This window comes from Apteryx mantelli, chromosome 5 (assembly GCF_036417845.1).
Source record: "Apteryx mantelli isolate bAptMan1 chromosome 5, bAptMan1.hap1, whole genome shotgun sequence".
Taxonomy (NCBI): domain Eukaryota; kingdom Metazoa; phylum Chordata; class Aves; order Apterygiformes; family Apterygidae; genus Apteryx; species Apteryx mantelli.
The window spans coordinates 31879647-31905970 of NC_089982.1; positions in this window are offsets into that span (position 1 = coordinate 31879647).

Below are 26324 nucleotides of genomic sequence, written 5' to 3' on the forward strand. Positions count from 1 at the left end.
GCTTCTGGAATAAACTGTGGCTATATTCAGGACATTCAAAGCCATAAGTGCTGTGATTTTCCAAAGTGTATCAAGCAGCTCTGATTATTAGCTCACCTTCCTCTGTTGGCCATGTGGAATGAATTATCGCTTTCGAGCTCCAGCCATGTCCTTTGGGAATGGGGGATATGAGCAGATGAAGGAAGGGAGAAATTCCAGGCCAGCTGGAAAGCAGCGGTGGGTGCATTCCTGGGGATTAAGAGTGACTGAGTTCAAAACAAGAGCAGGTACTGGAGAGAGGAGAGCCTGGGCAGCGTGGTGGGGCACCTCCTGAATTTGCACTGTGGGAGAAACCCCCCCAGGCCCAGCGGAGCAGGAAAAGCAGGCAGTCGTGCCAGGCTCCTAGCAGTGTGGGGACTTCAGGTGACGAGCAACAAGGGATCCCGGGAACAATGTTCAAGCCCAGCGAGCAGGCAGGGGCAGAAGCTGGGAAGAGTGCTGTGGGGGGCTCAATTAGCAGGCACCAAACGCTTGAATAACAAGGAGAGAGAGAGAAATAACTGGAAGCAGCAGGAGAGCAGTAGCAGGACAGGGGAAGGACAGACCTGAAGAGAAGCTGTAACCTCTTCCTTTGCTTTGCTGATGATTTGGGCTTGAAGCAGCAGCATGCTGCTTGGGCGGATGCTTAAACAACATAAAAGCATACTGAAGTCAGCAGACTGAAAACCAGCCTAACAACATGGTGTAATTTCTGTGTTCTCACTAGAGCTGGACAGGACATTTTTAACTAACCATAGTTTTAACAAGATATACTGTTTTACCTAATAAGACATTTACTGAAACATGTTTCTCTCAACAGAAACTTTAAATGAAAATATATTTAAAGGCCAGGGCTATCTGATCAGCTTTGGCTGCAGAAAGACCATCTGCTTCTATGCTGCCCCATTTCTTGAAACACTTGATTTTGTTTTTATTTCACTTGCTTACCAAAAGTAAATCACAATGCTCAGATGTTTTCACAAATAGGAATTATCATCAGAAGACCAAACCAAACCCAGTTCCTAGATTATAAAAACTAACTTTCAAAATCCTGAGTTTATTCTACTCTGTTCTCTCCATTCTGGTGCCGGGAAATGAGGAACTAAATAAGCCTGAGTCAATCTGTGGGTAAACTAGTCATGGAAAGGAGCAGGGAAAACATGACCACTCTCTTCTCTTCAGGTGAAAGGCCTACTAAGCAGCCATAAGGAAACGTGAAGAAGACTTCAAAACTGAGATTGATTACACTTGTGTAAGAGCTTCTGTAATTCATTTTTATATTGATTTATCAGTACATCATATTCATTTCACTATCACAAACCTCATCTCCCTAGACATGCACTCATATTTTAGTAGTACTTTTTCATTTGAAACATATCTGCCAAAGCTGAAAAACAATTAACCTCCCTGAGAAGGATAAGAGAACAAAACTATGGCTCTTGCTCTTTTATCTGATTTGTGGGTTTTGTAGCAGTTTTATTTTCATGTATAATTCTCTTCTTTTTATGTTAAGCATTTCACTGCTACACCTGCAATCATTTATTGCTTTGGCTGTTGATTTGCTGATAATATTCAGTGAGGAAGTGTATTCTTGATACAATATGCATAACAACACCAGTATTACTGTTTAAATGCCCAATAATCAGAGTGATTCTTGTATGAAACTTAAACGTATACACGTGCCTGATTTTCACTACACTGAAATTAATGAGTTAGACACCTAGACAAAATTGAAATATCAGTCCAGTTGAATCTTTAGATGCTTAATCCCTTAAAAAAATTCTGGGCCTGACAGCCTTATCACTTATGAAAATAAGAGTTGGACTCCTAAATCATGCGCATGCTTTTGAAAAGTTTACATACTATAACAGTATCAAATTCACAGAATCACAGAATCGCTGAGGTTGGAAGGGACCTCTGGAGATCATCTAGTCCAACCCCCCTGCTCAAGCAGGGTCACCTAGAGCACATTGCACAGGATTGCATCCAGGCGCGTTTTGAATATCTCCAGAGAAGGAGACTCCACCACCTCTCGGGGCAACCTGTTCCAGTGCTCTGTCACCCTCACAGTGAAAAAGTATTTCCTCATGTTCAGATGGAATTGTCTGTGTTTCAGTTTGTGCCCATTGCCTCGCGTCCTGTCGCTCGGCACCACTGAAAAGAGTCTGGTCCCATCCTCTCGACACCCTCCCTTCAGATACTTGTACACGTTGATAAGATCTCCTCTCAGCCTTCTCTTCTCCAGGCTAAACAGGCCCAGCTCTCTCAGTCTTTCCTCATAAGAGAGATGCTCCAGTCCCCTAATCATCTTTGTGGCCCTTCGCTGGACTTGCTCCAGGAGTGCCACATCCCTCTTGTACTGGGGAGCCCAGAACTGGACGCAGTACTCCAGATGGGGCCTCACCAGGGCTGAGGAGAGGGGGAGAATCACCTCCCTCGACCTGCTGGCAACACTCTTCCTGATGCACCCCAGCATACCATTGGCCTTCTTGGCCACAAGGGCACATTGCTGCCTCATGCTTAACTTGGTGTCCACCAGCACTCCCAGGTCCTTCTCCGCAGAGCTGCTTTCCAGCAGGTCAACCCCCAACCTGTACTGGTGCATGGGGTTGTTCCTCCCCCGGTGCAGGACCCTGCCCTTGCCTTTGTTGAACTTCATGAGGTTCTTCTCCGCCCAGCTCTCCAGCCTGTCCAGGTCTCTCTGAATGGCAGCACAGCCCTCTGGCGTATCAGCCACTCCTCCCAGTTTTGTATCATCAGCAAACTTGCTGAGGGTGCACTCTGTCCCTTCACCCAGGTCATTGATGAAGAAGTTGAAAAAGACTGGACCCAGGACTGACCCCTGGGGGACACCGCTAGCTACAGGCCTCCGACTAGACTCTGCGCCGCTGATCACAACCCTCTGAGCTCTGCCATTCAGCCAGTTCTCAGTCCACCTCACTGTCCACTCATCTAGCCCACACTTCCTGAGCTTGTCTATGAGGATGTTATGGGAGACAGTGTCAAAAGCCTTGCTGAAGTCAAGGTAGACAAACATCCACTGCTCTCCCCTCATCTACTCAGCCAGTCATTCCATCAGAGAAGGCTATCAGATTGGTTAAGCATGATTTCCCCTTGGTGAAGCCATGCTGACTACTCCTGATCGCTTTCTTGTCCTCCACATGCTTGGAGATGGCCTCCAGGATGAGCTGCTCCATCACCTTTCCAGGGATGGAGGTGAGGCTGACTGGCCTGTAGTTCCCTGGGTCCTCCTTCTTGCCCTTTTTGAAGACTGGGGTGACATTGGCTTTCTTCCAGTCCTCAGGCACCTCTCCTGTTCTCCATGACCTTTCAAAGATGATGGAGAGTGGCTTAGCAATAACGTCCGCCAGCTCCCTCAGCACTTGTGGGTGCATCCCATCGGGGCCCATGGATTTGTGGGTGTCAGGTTTGCTTAAATGATCTCTAACCCCATCATCCTCCACCAAGGGAAAGTCTTCCTTTCTCCAGACTTTCTCTCTTGCCTCCAGGGTCTGGGGTTCCTGAGGGCTGGCCTGAGCAGTAAAGTTAATTTCTTTCTGCATAATCTGACGAGTGGAAGATAGAAAGCAGATATTGGAGTGTAACAGTCCACTGTGATGTACTAAGTCAGAACACCAGCCCTCCCCATGGGTTACTGTACTGAGGCAAAATCTTTAAATCTAAGGACAAAGTCAGGCTGACAAATGCAAATGAGAAGCTAGAAATAGAAATGACTGCATAGGAATAATGTATGACTAAGAATAAGAAATGTAAAATTTATTTAAGAGGAGGGGAAGGCAAATCCAAATTATACTGGGGTAAAGTAGAGAAAGAGAGATTTTAATCATTTTGACCACAGCTGTAATACTGGAATTCACCTTTTTTTAAGGAAGTGAATTCAAACCAGAAAAGAAAGTTCAGCTATCTCTAGTATCTCTATCTGCACATAACTTGTATTATTAATAAAAGACTAGAATATATCCTTCCTGAAGAGAAAGAAAGACTAGTTTATCCCAAGCAGATGTGTTATTAGATTTGACACTTTCCCATGTTACAGCAACTTTTGAAGCTCTTATTGTGGGAAAACATAAAAGTGGGAGTAAGCAATAGGATGATTTGGGGGAGAGGGAAAAGGGGTAAGAGGCATTTGTGAGGAACTGCTCTTTTTATGCAGTTTATTTTCTTCAATAATATTTTTATTTAGGTTGGGTTTTTCCATTTTCATTTGCACAGTCAGCTGATCAGCCATTTTCTTTCTGGAAAACTCATATATAAAGAATTGACAAGGGTGAAAGAAAACCTTGAAAAACTTACATGTTAGGTATTTTTTTTAATCAGGATATAATATATAAAAGGAGATATAAACTGAATTTAGTAAAAAAGAAGTGAGTTTTCAAGCAACAACAGTCACATTTTAGTAACTGCTACTTTAAAGAAGACTTTTTAATATCTCCATTTTTAACTTTTAAACATTATTGAACTCTAAATCCTGGTCTACAGAATTTTAATGCAAGGAGTAATGGAGAGATTTAAACAGTGAATTATGCTCAGATTTTGTTCAGAATTGTCACTGCTCTTCTCCTACAGCCGAAAAGAAATATCTGAGGGTGAATGTCCCCAGATAATGGGGAAAAACGTAGGTAAAAAAAATTCAAGGAAATAGTCAAGGGCAATTGCAATGCCAAGTGATGATAAGAAGAATGGCTGAGCAGTAACACTCTTTTATGCTTAGTCATAAATACACAAGGACGTAGTCCACGTAATAGAGGCATGTTGTAATCACATGAATAGCAGAAGTGTGCACAAGCTTGGATATGAGCCATGGATTAAAATGTTCCCCAGACTGTTACATCTGAATGCATACATGTACTTGTCCCCAGGTCCTCTCATCCACACCCTGAAATTCTGGATATAGATAAGCAAACTATCAAGAAAGAAATTAATAAGACCATTATGAACAAAAGTAGGATGTTAGTGACAGAGAAATTTGTATTGCTTTCCAGAGAAAGCTAAAGGTCACATCCTGGAGAATGCAAAGGTGAAATGTTAAAAGGTGTTATGATAATGCTAAAGCAGACAGGCAATTAAAAGTATCAAAAGTTTACAAGGCTTTATAAACTCAAGTAAATTACAAGCAGGACTGAGGAGAAAAGAGCACAAGGACTTTTCTTAATCCTTTCTACTTTGAAAGTACTGTAAGTGCCCCAAAAGGGTTAGTAATTTAGATCCAATATTTAAGAAAAAAAAAATCCTAAGTGGATAGTGCAGACCTATGCACTCAGTAGCATTAAAGGAGAAATATCAACAAGAAATGAGATACTTGCACATAATTTAAAGCTATTCGAAATTGCTGAAGGCAGCATGGATTCAGGAAATAAATTGTTCCTTCAGTGGCATGCATTTTGGCCAGAGGGAAGAAGAATTGAGTTAGCCTGTGGGTAAAAGCAAAAGAGAATTTTAAGGAGACTTTGAATTATGCCTAATCTACAGTAGGGCTTCTCATCAACTTTTGAAGCTCACAAATCATTCTAGCCTAGGCCAGGTTTGGGATAATTTCTTTGTAGATAAATGAAATATTCAGTGGGAATTTGTTTTTGAAGCCAGCCATGGCATGCTACAATTCAGCCAGTGCTTCATCCTTACCACAGACTTTAAATTTTATTTTACATATATTATGGAGCCACGAAAGTTATCTGAATCTGTATGATCAAACATAAAGTTAGTTAAGTTTATCCAGTGCTGGGCTTTACAAGGAATCATGACAGTCAATGTGAAACACTGTCCTGCTTTGAGGTAAGTTTAGGATTTTTGTGCTGAAACTCAGTGTTTGAAGAACTGTCAGCGACCACTGGGCTAACAAGGCTTCTACTATATCTAGGGCGGTTCCCATTGTTTTAGGAAACTTTATGACTCTCAAACCCAGTAACCTGGCCAAAAAAAAGGGGGGGGGGGAGAGGTTAGTGTAGGAGTATTTTATATTCAAAAGGGCTATTGCTGAGAAGGAAATGAAAGGTATCAGGATATTCAGAATCAGGTAGTTTCTGTTTAGAACAACAGATCAGGCAGAGTTTTGTCTTATCGAAGATCTTTTTTGATTGTTCAGTTTCTCAAGAAAAGTGAAAAAAACTCAAGGGGGAATAAGAAAGACAGATGCATAAAATATGTTAGTACTTTAAATAAGGACAGAGGCAAACAGAAAAGCACTGCAGAAGCTCCAGCTCAAACCACGAGTCAGCAGAATCACTTTCTTCATTCTGCTGCTTTTCAGACTCTTCTTTTAAATGTTGTATTTCTCTGTCTTAGCTCATTTGACATCTATAGTAAACCCACATCTCCACCATTATCCCTCCTTCTGAACTTTCAAAAAAATGAAACACCGCGCACAGAGCAGTTATTGAATTAGCTGAACTAACATGTTATGTTCAGAAAGAAGTGCTAGCTTTTGATCAGAGAACTGATTTTTCTAAGTGGTATAGCTTTGAGTCATGCTGCACAAGGTGTGTATTTCCAAACAGCCTTCATGTCTTGTAGACAAAACAAGTGAGAGGAGTAATGCCAAAAAAGTACACCCATACTGGAATACTGAGAGAGAAGAGATATTGAAAGAAATATATTGGATTCTGAAAAAGATTCCACAACAGTTAGCAGCAGAAAAGCACTTCCCATCAGTTTCTGAATAACAGTGAATTAGTACAACACACTTTCCAATCAAATCTGAGAAAAAACAGATAGACCGTCTAATGTCATTTTGACTGATCTGGCCTTGTTTTGGCCAACCGTGGGGTCAGAAAGAGGTCAAGGAGGTCCATCATTGGTGCAGACCCTGAGTTTGGACAGATTTACGGTTTGCCATAGCTGCTGGCATGTAGGTTTGGCACAGTTCAGTCATAAAGTTTCATCAGGACTTACAGAGCGATATGCATGGAGAGGTTGTTGAATTCACAACCGGGATATTACATTAGAAGAATAGATATCAGTGGGCATGATTCCTAGCTGGAACTAGCAGGCAATCATTTTTGTATATGGCATACTTGTATAAGCCAACAAACTTCCCTGCTCAAATAAAAACAGTAGTTCACTTTACCTTTGTAGAGTCTGGGGTTTTTTTGTTTTTTGTTTTTAACAAAACAGTCTGTATTTCAACCATAGAGCAGTTATCCTTGCATAAAAAGGAAAGGGATGTGCAGGTAATAGCTTTTCAGCAGCAGTGGCTGGTACAGAAAACTTGCCCAGACGAAAATTATAGGCTCAGTAGTTTTCCTAAAGCTCCTGTTAGAGTTCAGCACATGGATAGAAACTGAGGAAAAGACACAAATTGTCTCTGTTGAGAGTGCTACAAGTACAATCTGCCCACTTGATAATTCATTCTTTCTCATTAATAGCATAAACATCTATGGTTTATCCAGCAATTCTGATTTCTTTATCCACATTTTGAAAATATACTAGGAACAAATTGAACTCCTTGTCTTTTTTTTTTCTTTCAATGTTAATCACATTAGGTCTTAAGCACTAGCTTAATAGAGTCTAATTGTTCGTTTTCTCAGAACACCCTGTCTCTTGGGAGCCAGAGATCTTCCTTGTTAAAAGTATTTGCATGTCTTCAGTAGATGATGGACTTCAGAGGAGCTGGAATTAATTAAATACCCTTGTAACAGAGAGTTTATAGATATTCCTGAAACGGTATTATTTAAAAGAAGTATTGTGTTTCCAAAGATATTAGATTGGTTGTGCCACTCCTAGAGTTAGGTGTCATGTTTTTGTCTATAAAATATGGAAATTGCTTTCAGGTTTGGAGCTGAAAATAATACCTGGGTGATATATTCAAGAGAGTGTCTGTACTTGCGTCTCAGCTAGTAATCATGTTTATAAGGCTGTCATTATTGCTCCTCGTTTGAGCCGTGTTAATATATATGTATTCAACAAAAGAAAAGTACAAAACAACATTTTGAAGTCTTACAAACTAAACTAGCACCCCATGCATTAGTGTTAGGAGAGGGAAAGTGAGCAACGAAAAGACAGCAAGCTGCTTCTCATTAACTATTGTAAGATGTCAGCAAGATTAAGGTGTCAGGGTATAGAAAGATGAAGAAGAAAAGAATTACTTAGCGAATAGGCATAAATGAATATAAAATGTGAATAGAGGGTTCTAACTCCTTCTAAGGGTAAAAATAGGCCAGTAGACTTTACATTGTGCTACAATCAACTCATCCACTTGATTCTGACCTTCATCCTTATAGGTGAGACTAGCGGGAGCAAAATGTTACCCTATAGCCAATGCTGGGAACTTTCAGAACCATTATTTCTGAAAAGAAATGAATATTCAAAGGGCCCCTTTGACATAATGAGGGTTAAATCCTATATAGAGTTTTGCAGGCACATGTGAGTGGGGTCCAACTAGGCTCTAAACAAGTCTGAGTTCAGCGTGTCTGTGAGCTGATGGGGAGCTACGTGGCCATGATTAGTGCAGGCCTGAGCCCACATTTAAAAAACTGGTGAGAAAAAAGGAATATTACATTGCAATCTTGCAAATGCAGTTACACAAGGTGGGCAGAACAATAGCTCTGTCAGAAAGAAAATATCATATAGACATATACGCACACACAGAAGTCACTTGCCTTCAGATTATTGCACAACTGACTCTTGGAAACCACTTCAGGCACTGCCAGCTGATACCAGCTAATTGCCAGGTACTACCATCTAATACCTGTAACCTTGCGCAGAAGATGTTTAAGCCCAGTTACTGAACAGTGTTTGCAGCTGTACCTGCTAAGGAGAGAAGGACGACTCCATTTTGTCTAAAGGACAATTAATTCCAAGCAGGGACCACCATTAGGAAACAGCTTTTTTAGAAAAAATTCAAACAGGTTGGCAACAAGTGGTATAGCAATAACATGACATCAGTTCAGGAAAAAGATTGTTATTCTTGTGCAAATGAGACTTAGCATGTTACAGACACCAGTTTTGACTGGTCTGCGCCCGAGTTTAATTCACAATGGCCACTTATAAATATAGTGGCCTTACATACTTGGAGTGCTGCTGCACAGCCACGAGCAGGCATTTTAAAGAAACCTTTGTTTCTGAAATCTAGAACCACTTCTAATGTTGATTTAAATTATGAACCAATTTAGCTAAACTGATGTAAAGCCCAATATGATTACTCCCGTTTAAGATTTAAGCAGATAGGAAAAGATCCATCTGTCCCTTCAGCAATGGTTTCAGCCCAGAAGTTGTGAAGGCAGGTCATATTAGCTTGTGCCCAACCTTGAGCAGTAAGAATTATGTAATTTTGAGTCTGAAGCTAGTAAAAAAAAGTACATACACACTGCCCACAGATGACTCTAAAACATACCTTTTAAAATCGTTAACACAAATTTAGCTTCCACACAATGTTAAAAAAGGTATATGACAGTACTTTAAACTCAGTGTAAAGTGTTCACCCATGCTTCCATAAATCTATACAAAATCTTATGTCTAGTTCTACCACTGCACCTTCGGTCCATGTGATCAGGCCCAAATTTGCTCTGTACTTAGTGAGGTGCTGTTTGCTGTATGGCTGCATAAGAATCCTGGTGACTGCACAAAGAGAAAAAAAAAGCTTGATTTTGATAACTAGATTTGTTGCACTGTTACCCACATTTATAAAGGTGTGCTTTTTGCTGTGCTTTATTCATTTATTTATTTGGTTTAGAAATGTCTCTTCACTTTTCCACTGTATTGCAAACTTTTGTTCTATTTCCTATCTGCTGTCTTTCAGAGATCTATTATAGCGCATTCATCAGTAGGAAACATGGGGCTTTTGCCACAGTTTCTCTAAAATTCATCTTGTCAGTCACATGCAAACTGAAATGGGTCAGTTTTCACCAGCCTTGGCGTTAAGCCTCTATGCTCTCTCATGAGCCCTGTTAAATAATTTAAGAGGGGTGGGAGTGGGAAACAAATTATGTGACTATTAATTCCAGTTTTCTTGTTCAGATGCCAGTAAATCAAAAACAGATCTCTCTGGGCCAGAGCAGTTTGTCATGTTATCTAGAGTAATACTAGTTTGTGAATTATGTCTGGTCAGTTTAGTGTCTCAGTTTGGTCACATTAATCTCTTTGACCACTGCCTTAATCACTGAACTCTGCCATCTCATTTTTCATCTTACAGAAGGAAGTCGTCTGACTTTCTGTCTGGTGCCTGGCACCCCGATTGCTCTGCTGACCCCTGAGCAGCCAGAGGATCCCAAAGGTCGTACAAGCGGCAGCAGGACCAGCCACAGAAGGTGCCGTCTAATCGAACTCGACTGTCTGATCCAGTCCTTAAAGGCCACGCAAGGAATGCAGTAACCCGAGAGGATGTAAGGTATCACATCTGATGTATCTTAGCAGGTTAACAACTCACAGTCTGTCTTGAGCTGCATGAACACCAAGAAGTCCTGAATATATAGACAAAGCAAAATTTTAATGTACTAGAGAATTTGTATTTATACATGTGATCTACATCAGCCACGAGATACTTTTCTGCATTCTTATATTGACTAAAGAGCCAAATAAGCACAACTCTTTGACTCCATGCATATAATCTTTACAAGCCATGCTGCAGATATAAGTTTGAAATCCTGTTTTTATGTACCTGTCCACGCTATGTTCAGTTGCCTTAGCTGTTCACATGATCTCTAGAATGGGAATTATGATTGATAATTTCACTAAATACCATTGAAAAATAAATCCGTAAAAAAGTTTCACAATATGTTTGCAAGTGGGATTTGTAGTCCTACCAAAGGATTAGTTTTGATGGTTTTGCTAGTAAAAGAAAAATACTTCAATATGCTTATTCTTAAGCTAGTAAGTGTTAAACTTTAGTGAAAATACATTTAAAAATTTTTTTAAATTGCAAGTAGAGGTGGATAATTTTTTTATTAAATGTGTATAATTAATACAATCAAAAATGTATTTCTACTATGAAAACTGATAGTAAGTATGGACTGGAAACAAATTATTTATCTTTTTCAGTTGCCTCTGATTTTTTTAGCTTCCCTAAAAAAAACATTTTTTTTTCCTGAGAAACTAAACAAAAAAACTCAATTCCCATGAGAAATCAGTCCAAATTCATAAATATATTCCTACGGATATGAATTCCCTAAAGCCTTTGAAAACTGCAGAATTGATAAGATTTTGAGAGAGAAACTTATAGACCAAAAATTGTAGTCAACGCTCTCCCAAAGATACGTCTCAATTCTGAGAAATGTGTCAGGATTTATGTTCCCCTTATATGGAAGTGGTAAATGGTATATCTTAAAAATAGAAATATATTTGTACTTTGTAGAAGGATGACACTTCAGGACACTGCATGATGAATTAGACATATTCACAGTGCTGGTAAGGGTGCTTCACAATTAAAGCAGCTCCATCTGAAGAATCTTTACAAGAGGGACTGAAGGGGAAGAAAAGTTGTCCAAAGGAGAGCAGCTGCAAATAGCTTCTTTTTTCAAAACTCCTATGTGACCCAGATTCCTACCAAATCAGGGGGGTTGTTAATAGTGCAATATAAGTCACTACTGGCTGGTTATTAATCTATTACAGAGACTGCTACATTGCTCAAAATACGAAAGAAGAAAATCATACAGGAGCTTAATTCCACTTTCTAGTAAGCGTATTTTAAAATCCAGTGTGATTTGTCCTAACAGGGTCTCCCCCAGTGGATAGTGAAATAGATACAGAAATAGGATAGTGACATAGTGAAACAGGAGAGCTAATGTTTCCAAAGAAAATCTTGCTTGCTTGGACAGGGCAAATAGCTTCTGGACATTATGAGCAGACCTAGGCTATCAGTAAAAGTTGTCTTTCTCCCCATACTGGGCATGGATGTTCCTTTGGGTATGCTAACAACTTAGCAAAATTCAGTCTATTTCTACGTGAGGGAATGCCTGAAACAGTTATCAAAAAGAACCTGAAATATAGATTAAGGTCTCCTTTTGGGGGAAGAACTGTGAAGAACTAAGATGTGAACTGAATCCAGTATTTCATTGCCTAAAGGTCAACTGTGTTAAAAATGCTGAGAAATTTGGAGGCAGAGCTAAGTTCAAAGGAATAACCCTTCAGACACAGTGTAGCCCACCACGGCAGTAAACTTCGAACTGTCCTCAAAGAGCTTTTTCCAGGAGTTTAGTTACAAAAGTTTATTTCCTCAAGGCAAGTTACCAGCAAGCATTCTGGTGCTGTTCAGACACTTCTGGATTTCTTGTGAAAAGATAAGCCATAGCTTTAAAGACAGAAATGACAAGGGGCAGTTCAGGAGTGGAAAAGCATTTCAAGCTTTCTATCTTTGCTTAGCAGTTGGAGAAAGGAATACCTTCTACCTAAAAGTGGGTAACAATGACCGCTGTGTTAGTGCCCTGTTATATTAAAACCACAGCACTGACAGCATGCCATGACAACAGACATGTGAGTGAAATAGTGAGGAATAACTCCAGTTATGAAGGAGCTCTATTTGTCACTGCTTGGGCCATTTGGCTCTGTCAGTGATATACTGGTAGAGAAAATATTGCTGTCGAAACTTGCTGTCAGTCCCCATAACCTCTCTGGCCAGCGACAGAATAAAGAAGTGGTAAAGTTTCAGGAAATTGCATTATAGCCTACTTTTTGCTTCAGGGAATTCCTTCAGAGATCAGGTGAACTAGAAATAGAAAACTGCTGAGGACAATTCTCCTGAAGGGATGACTCAATCCCAAATTCCATGCAGCCAGTAAACATTTCTGCTATTTGAAAAAAGAAAATTCCTCTCTTTATATGGATGCCTCATCTTTCAGACACAGCAGTAATCAGTGCCAAAAGCAGGATTATCATGCTCAAATCAAGCTTTCTCATTCACTCGCTCAACATATAGGGGCCCAAACTGAATGCATACACACACAGCTAGATTACATTACAGGTGCCTGCACTCAGTACTCCCAGTTGTTAGCATTCATTCTGCCTGTCAGGCAGATTCTCCAGATTTACTGTCAAAGTATAAAGAACAAGCGGCCCTCTGAATGGAAGGCTGCGACTGATCAGAACCAACTCTGATTTTACCAAGTTTTGCATTAAAGGGTAGTTTAAGAATAAAGAAGCATCATGCTGAGGTACACAACATAGACAGAAAGTAGCTCTCCAAAACCCTGGAACAGCAGCAACTCTCATACTCTGCCCTAGAGTAATTTCCAGAGAGACTGGATAATCAGTGAAGTCTGGTTGGCAGCCCTCTTTATTCTAACTTGTTTCTTTAGGAAATGGATAGAATTTGTCCCTGCCTAGTATTACTTTTAACAATGTTTTAGTTACTGCATATCGTCCCAATTATCAAAGCAGACAATGCTGGAAAAAATTGCACTCATAGCTGAAGTTGTAGGAAGGCTGGGGAGAACGTTAGGGCAAGCTATCATTCCAATCCAAGAAGCGCTAGAAACACCATTTATTGATACTCATTATGTATCAGCCATACTGGAAAGAAATGAAGATTTTGTTTGGTTCAAGTGTCTCAGAAGAGAAGTCCAAATTGTTCCAAAAGAACGACATCCTTTGAAGTAACGGTAAGTAAGCAAGTGGATCCTGTACCTGTTGTATGGGGTGGAGAAAGCTACACTGCCCAGGACCATCATATGGCTGAGTAGTACTTGATAGAATTAAGACAAGATTTTGCAGAGCCTGTTTGAGTTTCACAGACAAAATCTAAAGACTGATTACGTATATCTCAGAATTTACTTATGGGAACAGACATCTCAGGAGAGCAATTGCTGTGTAATTACATTAACTACCACAAGAAGGATAAAAGGAATGTAACAGAGCTACAGAGAGGGCTCTCTCACGGTATTTGCAAGAAAACCTACGAAAAAAAGAAATAATGGACAGAAGGACTAGTAGAAAATGTGATATGTGCTTGTGGAGTTAGGTTCATTTTTCAACATAGGTTGAAAATGAAACAGGCAGAGTGTCAATCTTTTCTTTAGATTCTCAGATTAAAGATTTAAATGATAACTGGGAGGATGGGAAAGACAGAGCGAGGGTTACTGCTGGGAAGAATGCTGCAGGCTATTGGACATGCTACCAGTGAAACAGTAATACTCCTTAATCTCCAGTTTAATATGCTTAACAGCAGAGAACAAATTGTTCACAAAACTGAAGCAGTTGATTGATCACGCTATCTTTCAGTTAGGTAGGCTGATACTGGGTGGAGTGGCTGGGTAGTAGTTTCTTCAGTAAGTGGTTTGGAAATACCAGAACAGTTTCATTTTTGGTCCCCAAATGCTCTACACCAAATTTAGTGACAATAAGGATCAATCCCAGTAATGTTTTCCTTTATCAGGACTATGATACTGAGAGCCCTGCTGAACCCAGATGCAGAAGAATTTGAAATGGTATTAGTGCTGGAATTCACACTTCACAAAGAAATACATGTGGTAGATAGACCAAATGCATATAAGCTTTGTTTTTCTTTAACTTGAAAGAAATGTATATTAGCAAAAGTTTATACAGCTCTAACTCTTTCTCTTTGTTGCCCAGTGAAATTTGATCATTGATCAAATTTATAGATTACTCATTGCAAGAAGGAAATAACTGGTTCAAAGAGGCATGTAAGTAGATTTTAAGGACTGCTGGGAGGATGTATTAGAAGTATGTGTGGGCAAGGGCAAGTGATAGTTCCTGGGGAGCCATGAATCCCATCACGAGTGTGAGCATGGCCTGATGAATGGCAGCCATCCGCACCCTCCACCTGGCACCTCAGAGGTGCAGTATTCCAGGTGTTTTCCTCTGTTTATTCCATGCTTTCTGTACTTTCACAGTAGTACACACAACTTGCAGTACAATACTGGATGCTGTAAAAGACCTTCTAGTAAAAGAGGAATTTTCTAAATTAAGAGTGGCTCAAGCTTATCTAAGTATTACCAGGATTGATTATGTTACTGGTATCCCAGGCAGAAGATGCTCTGATTTGTTTAGAAAACCTTCAGATGGAGGTGCCCAGAAGAGATTATAAATAACAATTAGAACTTTAAAATAAACTTGTGGTGTCCTTATGTTCTCTTAATGATAAAGAGAGATGAATATTCCTGTTTTCCAAGGCTGTTCCAATGGTTAGAGTAATGAATGGCAACTACATTTAGCTTATGGCATGTGCAAAGAGCTTATATCAAGAATCATTACTACCAGACTAGGGTCATCCAATATTTCAAAAAAAAAAGCAAAACCAAAAAAAAAGCAAAACACGCCCCTTCTCATGGGCAATATCCCGTGGCAATATTAGCTGAGCGTCTAAACTTGTGGTCATACACAAGGACTAGATTTGGCCCACTTCTGTAAGGCAGGAGGCAGGATGACTGTGACGCTCATGCTATCAGCTGAGCTGCTCTAATTGGCATTGTAATTTCTTTGGGACAAGGCCACCTAAGTAGTCCATATTTGTACAGCACCTAGCATCGTGACTTGTGCTGAAAGCATTAATACAAATAATATATTGCAATGGTAATGACTTCCTAACTGAAGTTCTAAGTCAAATATCTCAAAAGTAATGAAATGGATTAGAGAATGACCAATAATACTACTCATTATAGACAGGTCTAAGGGTGTCAAAATGTAAATGGATACTACTGTTTCTGGAGTTCAAATTCAAGAACTGCCTATTTTCTATGTTAATCTCACTGGTTGATTAATGTTGGCTCTATCGGTCTGACGATATAAATTGAGTAGTCTCGTAAATTTGTCTTCTTAACAACTCCAGAGCAGCTGTAACTTTGATATGACAATTGTGATATACACTTCTTAGTTTAGCAGAAGTTGTGGCAATGAGTCCTAACAGTTTTCACATGTGTTTATTAATTTGATAAAAAATGCATAAAAGAAGCATACAGAATTACTTCATTGTTTCCTCCTTTCAAAATTGCAACTGGGCCAGTAACTCTTAATACAAAGTTAATTTAGTCAAGATACTTGAGAACCACTTGGCTCTGTTTCTAAATTCCTCCCTTTGTCCTTCGCAAAACTCTTTGAAGTGTTACTCTGCGAGGTGGATGTTGTAATGAGCCTATTTCTAAGAGGATCAAAGTAGCAGAGCTGCCCAAAGCAGCATCAAAGATACACAACAGAGAGCCCTTTAATGAGCAAGAGGGACATGACTGTCTCTTCCCCAAAATAAAAACCCTAAACCAGGATTTGGATTAAATATTTAAAATGGAAAATTATTTTATTTTGTCTAGAACTTGCTAGCAGAAGTAAAAAAAACTCACAGAAGAGATTTCTCCAGTGGACTCTGCTAAAATTTAATACTGTCATTTGTTCGATGCTTCACCATCATTTAATGAAATCCGGGTACCTGGGGCCTAAGTCAAAGGTGGCAGGCGCAGGCGGGATAGCAGCAGCCCTGCACTCAAGCAGATTCCATTCCCAGGGATATGAAAATAGAAAGCAAACATACGGCAGGAAGCTGTGGCGAACGCTGCAGAGAGAAGACAGCCTGCATGAGAAATAGGGGGGAAGGGTGGGAGAAAAAAAAGGAGTGGGAGGCAGGACTGGACATGTAAATTAAGTGCCAGGAAATGAATTCCTTATAACATTTCTTGCCAGAAGCTAAATTTGAGTGAACGTAAGTCTTTTTTTTCCCTTTCTTTCGTTCTTTCTACAGTTCCTCTGAGGGTCAGGGAGGAAGAAGCAGGGACAGGAAAAGGGTCAATTCAATGTTTACTTACTTGTTGTGTGACTAAAATGCTGTATGATCCAGTTTTAAGATTAGAAGGCATGTGACCCCATAAAAGTGATGAACAGAATAATATCCTGCTTCTCATTACCCGCAGCTTTTCAACTTCCTTTATTTGGCCACAGGGATCCCTCAATATGTTCTAGGGCTGAAATACCAGAAGAAATGTGTTTCTGTTCAGAGGCTGGATGTACTTATTGCACTGCATTCAGTAATGAAATGGGGGGCTCATTTTGTTTAATTTGATAACTACCTCTACAAATATTGGCTCTACTTAGGTTTGTGTTTGCTTAAGGAATCACCTACTGCATTTGTCAAGGCTGCAGAAATCTATACCACTGACCTGTGCTTACCTTGGGGATAAAATGAGAAGACTTGTATTTAAGGTTAAACCTGTATGTAGTTTTTTTTCAGAATTGAGACTTTAGCAGAAATGATCTGATAGAAAATTAAAAAACCTTAGCAGAAGACCTTTGGCTGCTGAGCAAAGTACACTTCTAACTTATGAGAAATCAATGATATGTGATGCAGAGAGCAAAATGACTAATGAAACTGGACACAAAGTAATTATATAGTACATTAACAAGTAATGGGCATTAAGCATGAAAAGCAATCCAGACCTATTATTTGCCTTCCAAATCTGCACAATTTGGGGTCCCATATATCCCAGCACACACAATGCCACAGACAAATAATACCACGTTCCATGAAGAAGGGAATAATTCTGTGTGTAAAACCATTGGGCACTGCTGTAAGAAAGAAATGCAGACCTTTTCTTTCTTAATGAACTGCAACACTGTATGGATTATGGAAGTTAGTACATAGCAAACTTTGTTAAAGGAATATTTATTATCAAAAATAAAATAGTTAGAAATTAGTCTCTTGAATTAATCTACTAGGGACTTGAGGCCTATTTTTCAGAAAAAGGTGCTGAGAACCAGACATTTCCAATGAAGGAAACTGGCTAGAAGGCAGAGTTCCTAATTTCCTTTCTTTATAAGATAAAAATTACAGAGCTGTTTCTAGAGTGTTGTTATATTAAGAAATGTAAATACCCATAAATACTTGTATCCTATTGAAATTAATAAAAATCACTAGATCTTCAGTGCTTTTAAAAATTAACTAACTTCCTTTATTTCTATTTCTATATCAGGATTTGGGTATCTAACAACAATTTGGGGAAATTTTGGCCATTGTGACTTCACTGACCTATTACATCTTCTAAAGTTGCCTACTGTAAAAATATTATATGTACATGCATGTCAGAATGCTTACATTGTGGGTTCACCACTTTTGAATTTCTCAGAAAGATTTGATGCTACAAGTGAAAACAGAAATTCTTAACCTGCTTGCACTTCTTTTATGTTCCTATTTCCTGTTCTTACAACTTTAACACTAAAATAATGTGTAAAAGAAAAAGAAAGTCTTTACAATTTCAGGGAAATGTGAGATAACACAAAAACATAGGAGCAAAATGAAAAAGGAAATCTAGTTTTTGCACTCACTTGGATTGTTGAAGGCTAATTCCCACAAAAATCACCAAACATGGCTTTGATTCTTAGGAATTCATGTGCAGAAGAGATGCAAGGCCTACATCCTTCAGCTTTCTTTACATGGTATGAAATATGTGATTTAAAGTGACTGTCCAGAAATGACCCATCTCAAAGTCAGTTCTACACAGTATCTATTAATTTAAAAACAAGTGAAAACCCACTTCTCAGAATGACTTATTCTCTGAGTGTTAAATTATTTTTGAGCACCACGATTTCTGCTGATTTCTTCTGTTTCTGTACTGGGGACAGCCTACATTACTCAGTGCTGGCAATGCCCTAACTCAGTAATAATAGTATTTACATAATAATGTTGCATTTTCTACATGGGTGGAAAGAAACCCTAAGGTTCTTTTGAGCACTCAGCTTGTATTCTAATGATCTATTTTCATTACCAACACAGATCAATTACCTTTAAAGTTAGTGCAACTTGATTTAACTGGGAAGCAGAGTTTTACCCAGTCTTTACAAACAATACTAACAGTGCTATATTGAATATTTTATGCTCTACCTGCAAGCTGGCTACATCCTGCTGTTGGAAATTGTGGGTATGAAATGAAAAGGATGTTTCAGTGATAACCATTTGAGTAGCTATGTCAAGTTCTGACAGGGATCCTATCATACTCCCAGGAAGTTACTGCATTAGCTTAGTTAGCATATATCTAAGCTATTTGCTGCAGTCTTGCTGATTTAGTGCTGCTCAAATGAAGATGACAACATGTAGTAATAGGTGCTACATAAACAGCTCCATAAAATCTTCCACGCAATATAAAACCAACTTGCAACTTCCTAATGACTATTTCTCTAAACATAAGTTTTCAGTATCATTAGTCATAGCTTTCAAGGATTTCTCTGATAAACTGGGAGCTGCCTAATCCCTTCCGAGTAACCATTGCCTGCGCATACAGTCACTGAGAAACCTTTCTACAAAAATTACCTTATGCTAGGCAAGACACAAGAACAGTTCCAATAGTCAAAAGGTAGCAAGCATTTATCTGGAGCCTGCAGGACAGTCCAGTTACAAAGAGGGTTTTCAGTAACTTCCCCTGAAAAAAGCATAACAGAATAATTACCACAGGCTGTAAATATATCAGATATTTAAAAATCAAAAATGCATATCTTTCTACAAATATTCCATGTATGAAGAATCTTACTGCCATTACAGTTATTGATAAGACATAATTTTCATAAAGTGATGGGGCACCTAATTATGATACTAGAATGAATCTTATATAGTCCTGTCTTCATTGTCAAAACCGTCTGTGAATGATAAGCAATTGGAAAACAATGTGTTTTGGCACTTCTGTGCTACCTAGAATGTGAAATAAGATGTCTGAGTAGAGCAGTTCTTGCCTAATGTATTGTCAAGTATTTTCCAAAACTCTGTATTCAATGAAAATTAAAATGGATGACATACTCTCATGCAGTGACAAGCATTAGTTCAGATCCCCTGGCCTCAAGGACTCTATGTAGCTGCAGTACCTGAAACATGTTATCTTCAATACTTTATCACCTCCTTTTAAGAATGAGGCAGAACTACCCACATGCAAATACCATTGCCCTAAGTTTGTAACAGGGACTCCAAGGCAGCCATACTGGAAATGCTATGGGGGCCTCTGGAATGCTTTTTTTCATTGATGTATTTTACCTGCCTTTGAAGCACTGGGTATTTTGCTCCCGCTCCTCTGCCTTTAAGAAAAGGGAACTTTTACCAGGTAGCCCAAATTTAATATTGAGGCAATAATTGTCAGAAACAAAGAAATCTCTCATAAGGATTTATCATTTGTTTTCATACTTTTGAACTACACTGAATCCTCATGAAATTCAGACTGTTAAATAACTTGCTTGACCTTGTTAAAAAACATTTCATTTCACTTGTGGGTAAAAGTTGTTTACCATATGATACTGTACAAACAGTTTACATAGAATATTGCAAGGTGCTAAGTATTTTGGCTCTCTTTAGTTAAACCCATAAACACTTAATTTTAAGACTGTTTGATCATACCTAGCATTCTTGATAGGATTAAGTTCATAGCTATAGCTGTTACATTTTTAAATAAATTTTAAATCGGTCAATCTGAATATCATGAACTATGCTAAAGTTAGTTTCAAACTTATAATGAAGACCTACTTGGTCAAATTCTATGATTCTATAAATCATTTAAAAATTGTTTACATGATGTGTTTTATTCACTAATTTACTTTGCATTCTAATGCTCTGATTTAAACATACAGTAAGAACCGCATTTCACCTTAGTTGGTATTTACACTTCCAGTTTACAGTCTGGGGGTAAACAGTATCAGCAGATTAAGGATTAGACAAACTCATGGTCAACAGGTCATCAAATGGACTCGAAGGAATAGGCAGGGATGCACCCCCTCCCTGAGACAGTTCTGGGTGCTGGGGAGTCAAGACGACTAGACTGCTGAAAGCGCACAGGCTCGCGGCCCTTCCCTATGCCAGTGCCAGAGACAGATAGATGGGCCACTGGTCTGGCCCAGCAGAGCATTTCTTCCCTTCTCAAAAATAAATAAATAAATAAATAAATAAAGGAGAGAGAGAGAAAAGATAAGCAAAGAGAAAAAAACATTACTCAGCTATCTGTTCCTTTGTTGTAAACTTGTCTTTCTCTTCCTACTGCAATAACAGCTAGAGATGAAGAATACTGAATAAAATATGCTTGTGACTAACAATGATTTATAATGCAAGGTCAGAATTTAGCCCAAATACTGCTTTTTTTCTTTTCAAGAAGAAGCAGCTTGTGTTAAGGGGATTAGTAACTGCAGTGTCTTTTCACTTGACAAAATGATCATTCCCAGTGTGGACAAACAAAGAGGAAAAAATGCAACAACAAACAAGCAACACAATAGTTCTTTTGTGACCACCACAACTCATGAAAATATTATTTTCCTTCCCTTCCTTCATTTGCATATTCATTTGCAGAAGGCGAAACATAACTATATAGATCATTTAAATTCTGAAAGATATGAAACTTGGATGACTCAATGGAAATTTCTCAGAAATAATCTTGATGAAGTGGTTTTATTTATTTCATTCTATTTTTCTCAAGGGCTGACATATGCATAAAAGGGGAACATGATCCCTTGCACGTGTTCTCCATGAGGACTGCGTGTAGCACAATCATTAACTTAAAACAAGCTTTGCTGACTCTTGCTCAAAGGCATTGCTGAATCCAAGCCAAAAGAATTCAGACTGGCATTTCTCCATCTATTCTAATCAGTGAACGGGGTAAAAGGACAATCCTCTTTCACTGCACCAAATATTACAGGGTTTCAATGGACCTACATGATCTGTCCCAACACTTCTGCTGTGCAGTGTGGGACAAATTTTAAAGCTGACCTTCCTTTCCTGTGCTGCTGCAGGCTGAGCACCCACAGGGAGGGATGAGAGGGCTTGACAGCTGGGACTGCACATCACTAGACCCTGCCAACATGGTGAGATCCTACCGCCACCACTCAGGGAGTCCCTTTTGTCAGTCCCTCGCAGAGGAAATGACACTGCAGTTAGCCCATACACAACGTGTGCTGTGTATGTGTGAAAGGGCCTTAACTCCCTGCTGCAGTGAATGGAAATCGCAGGGTGGTGACACGAGCTCCCAGAATAACAAGGCCAACTGAGGGCACAGAAACGTATCTGTGAGGACAGCAGCTCTACTGGAGTCTTCTTTATCAAGTTGAGAGACAGCAAAAGCCCCTTTCCACAAAGGCATCAGGCTTTGCTCTAGTGCCACCTCAGCTACTGCTAGGTTCTCCGAGGGTTATGCCTCCTATTTTTAATTTGGCTGGTTTCCTTGTTTGTCAATTTTACCATATGGTCCTAAACCTTGACAGAAAAAATCCACCTCTAAACTGAAAAAAACAAAACATATAGAATACTATTCCAGAAGCTGGAGTTAAAAACATCAAAAGTTTCACCATGATTACTGTTTTGAGCTGCTAGAGAAAAACAGCTGCAATGATTAATGACATAAACTACCTTGTCCATTTTGGGGAACAGAAAATCCAACCTCTGTATAGTATTTTTTTCAGCAAGAAAATTTATAAGTAGTTGATTAAAAAGTAACCAGTCAATTACAAAAGATCACCTTGGGTCAAATCAAAGCAAAGACTTGATTTTTCAAAAAAATAATATTTTGTTTTGAGTCAGTTCAACTTCTTTCAATAGCCATTTGAGTTTCTCACAGTGTCTCACTGGAAGTGTAGACTAGATTTTTCCCCTTTGAGCTATTCTGCCCTGCCGGGTGTACCTCCCAAATGTTTTAACATCTTCCCTCTAGTTAAACCTCAAGAGTGAACTATGGGAATACATATGTATGTCGTACCCTCACAACATAAATGGCGTAAAGAGAGAGCCTAGCTCACGGGAAGTGATAAATATTTTATAAGAAAAAAAGAACAATTATACTGGGCCAGATAAAAAGTTCATTTAGTATATCTCTGTATTTTTGACAGTGGTCAGTAGAAGAGCCAAGGAGCAACAAGAAAATTAGGGTTTATTTGCTTCTTCTAACATATTGTCCCAGCTTCCAAAAATATGCCATTTCTGGGACTTCCTGAGTGAGAGACTGCATCCAAGCCACTGTGTGTAAGAACTACTTCATCCTTTTTGAAATGAATATTTTAGTCCATTTTTAAATGCATTTATGCTTTTGGCCTTCAGAACTTTCTGCGGCAATGAGTGCTTCAATTTAATTATGCATTGTATGAAAAAAGACTTTCCTTGATTCATTTTAAAACTTTTATTTTAAATTGGTATTGGGTGGCTTCCAGTTCTTTCACAATGAGAAACAGTGAATAATGACTCCCTTGCTACCATGCCAATCGTCATTTTTCAAACTTGTATCATACCCCTTCTCATTACTGCTTCTCCATTTCCGTTTATTCTCTCTTCATGTGTAAACATTTCATATGTTTGATCTCCCTGGTGCTCTTCCATGTCCCTAGAATTACAATTCCCAGGAGTCTCCTGAAGCAGTTCAGGGGACAAGAAATAATGTCAAATTAATTTAAAACAAAACTTTTCAAAATTTCCAAATCATACTTTTGATCCCCTTTTTTGTGTATATTTTAGTAATGTTCAACATAGGTATGAAAAGAGTTACAAAAACTTAACAAGTTTTCTGGGAATAAGAATTGTGATTTCAACCAGTTTTATCAAAAATGAGCTTGTGCAGTCTGTTCTTATATCTATTTTTTGCAGATTCATATTGTCATCAGGATTAAAAGTTCAATTTACCACAAAATTTAAGCGATCTCCATAAGCAACTCCTTTAACTGAGATGCATACATATTATTTTCCTTTTTTTTTTCAATTTGAAATATTGGGTCACCAACTCTGGAAGTCAAATTGACTGCAAGCAGATATGAAACAGGTTTCCTTTTGAAGTCGAATGAAGTATAAGGCAGTAGAAATATTGAGAAGTAAATCTGCTTTGGTTTTAACATCCCTTTTTAATAGAATAGGTCACCTTGGCAAAACAAGGTAATGACCTGCAAGTCTAAACTAACTCAGTGGTTTGAGTGGATTTGCACTGGTTTAACAGGGGGAAGGATTTATCATCTGATGTTTTCCTTTAAACACTACTCCAAATGCCACGCTGCAGGCAGATCTCTTCTGGAAACTTCTAACGCTGTCAGACTAATGCTTGACAGCTATGCGCACATGGTTCAGCAGAGAGATTTTGTTCTCAGAAAAATGCGAGATTGCACACTGACATGAGTTGCTGAAGTCCGGCGTTGAGGCACCGAGGCTATAAGTCATTCCCGGATAGCATTACTAAGATAACAAAGATGCGTACGCTGGTTTTCCAGCCCCGCGTCTGGAGAAGAAGCAGAGCAGGGCTGCCAGGTGAGCGGCCTGGCGGCCGGCTCAGCACAAGGTCTCGTGTCCTGCCTTGTCCCCCTCTTGCCACTGCCCGCACTCCCTTGCCCCTTTTGCTCTGAAAATAAACCAGTTTCATCTGCCACAGTTTGATTTCTTTCTTTTTTCCGCCTCAGCGTCCGGGTGAAAGCCTGCTTCCACCACACCATATGGCAGCTGAGAGGAGGGCGCAGCAACGCTGCGGCTCCTCACAAAAGCGGCTGCGGTGTCAATGCGCCCCATGAATGCATGTGACACAGTCATGTACAGAGCAGCGCCCCCAGCCCGGGCAGGCAGGGCTAAAGAGGAGGCGGAGAGGCCTGCCATCACCTCCGCGCCAAGAAAGGCGGCAGCCCTCTCCGCGGCTCAGCCACACCGCCTCCCCCTCCTCCGCTTTCGCACCAAAATCCTATTAGCTCTGCTAAGGACGTGAGGCACAAAGTCAGAGTGTGCGGCAGAACAGGAAATTCAATTCGGCCGCCTTGTTTACTCCCTATCACTGTGTTTGAGAGAGGATCATAGTACTAAAAGAAAAAACAGAACCGGCTTTAATAGCACACCTAGGCATAAATGAGCAAGTCCCGTGCCAAGCAGGGCACGAGCGCACTACTCCACACGCGCCTCCACACTTGCAGCAAACTGCAAACTGAACGCTGCCAGGAGAAACCTGAAAACTGTTTGAAGTGTGCTATTTACTGGTGGGTTTATTTGGCCAAACCAATCACTTTCTCAAGCTACCTTTGAGACAGACAACGGACTTTGAGGTTGGAAAACTAGACCTAATATCATGTGTGCATATTTAGCTGTTATAGAAGAATCACACCTTATTTTTAAATGTGAGAGAAATGCAAACTAGCACTTACAAAGCATGTTTCTCCCCTCTCCTGTTCCCCTTTCTCCTTTTCTGTATGTGCAGCGTTTGGTATGCTTTAGTCCATATAAATGTCTACAAAATACCATCTTTCTGCATAAAGTTAACACAGTGCTAGAATATATATACACCTGAAATAAAACATTTTTTACAAACTTCTTTCCACTATGAGAGGAAGGGAAAAACCATCACTCTTGTGCAGCAGAATGCAACAGTACATACTTATGAATAACTATGTTACTGAACTTAAGCCCAGAAAATGGTGCTGCTTTTACTTTGGTAAAATGAAGTGCTAGTTAAACCATTAAACCAGAACTGCATTACTATTGCCGACTCTTCCCCTGAAAGGCCTCAGAAATCACAAAACTCTGTGTCCCTGGGGTTATTTAAAGGAACCTGGGCAAGCTTCCAAATGCTGGTATATGTGACCTTTACAAAGTATTCAACAATAACAGTTCCCCATGAAATAAATCAATGAACACGTGTATAGTAACTCAGCAATGCCATGAAAGTTTCAAGACGAAATTGTATCAACAAGGTTGAATTATGTCCCTACAATCAGTCTGGAAGATTTTACTGACTGCATAGCATATATAATTATATAAAAGATGTTTACAGCATCTCACTACAAGTCTTCCTTCTTGGAATGCTCTTAATGTAAAGCTATTGAACAGCATTATATACATATGTATATATTAAAGCCACTGTTTATGAACCTGTAATGATTCACAGACAACTGAAAAAGAGTTAGTTTCAAAAATAAACCACAGCTAATTCAGAAGTGTAAAAATTGCACTTGAAAGGGTTTTGATGGCCTCTTTTTTAAAAGAACTCTGCCATACCTAGGAAAAAAACATTGTAAATGCTGCTCAGGAATGCCTCTGAAATGACTCTGGAGAAGTAAACGGCAAAAAAAGTGCACGATATTTGTTAGACTTAATAAAACTTAAATGCCATTCGGTTTTTTAAATCGTAACAGCTAGCCTTTAAGCCCTCATCTGCCAGTCTGCCTTGTGCTGGAGTCCCCAGTCGGAGGGAGCAGAAAGCAGGGAACAATGCGGCTATTCAGGCTCGCCCATTCATTGCAACCACATCTGTTTACATGGCCTGTGCCCACTTCTCAAAGGCCCTGTCCTCCCACCTCCATTTCATCTCACATGGCCTTGAATGACTGGCAGTCTGGAAGCTTTTCTTCTCAAAATCTGCAGTTTCAAATTTATTTTATGAGACCAAAGCTGAAAGACAGCCTAACAATAACATTTGCACGTTTCTATAGTCTGGCTTGAATTTTATTGTAAT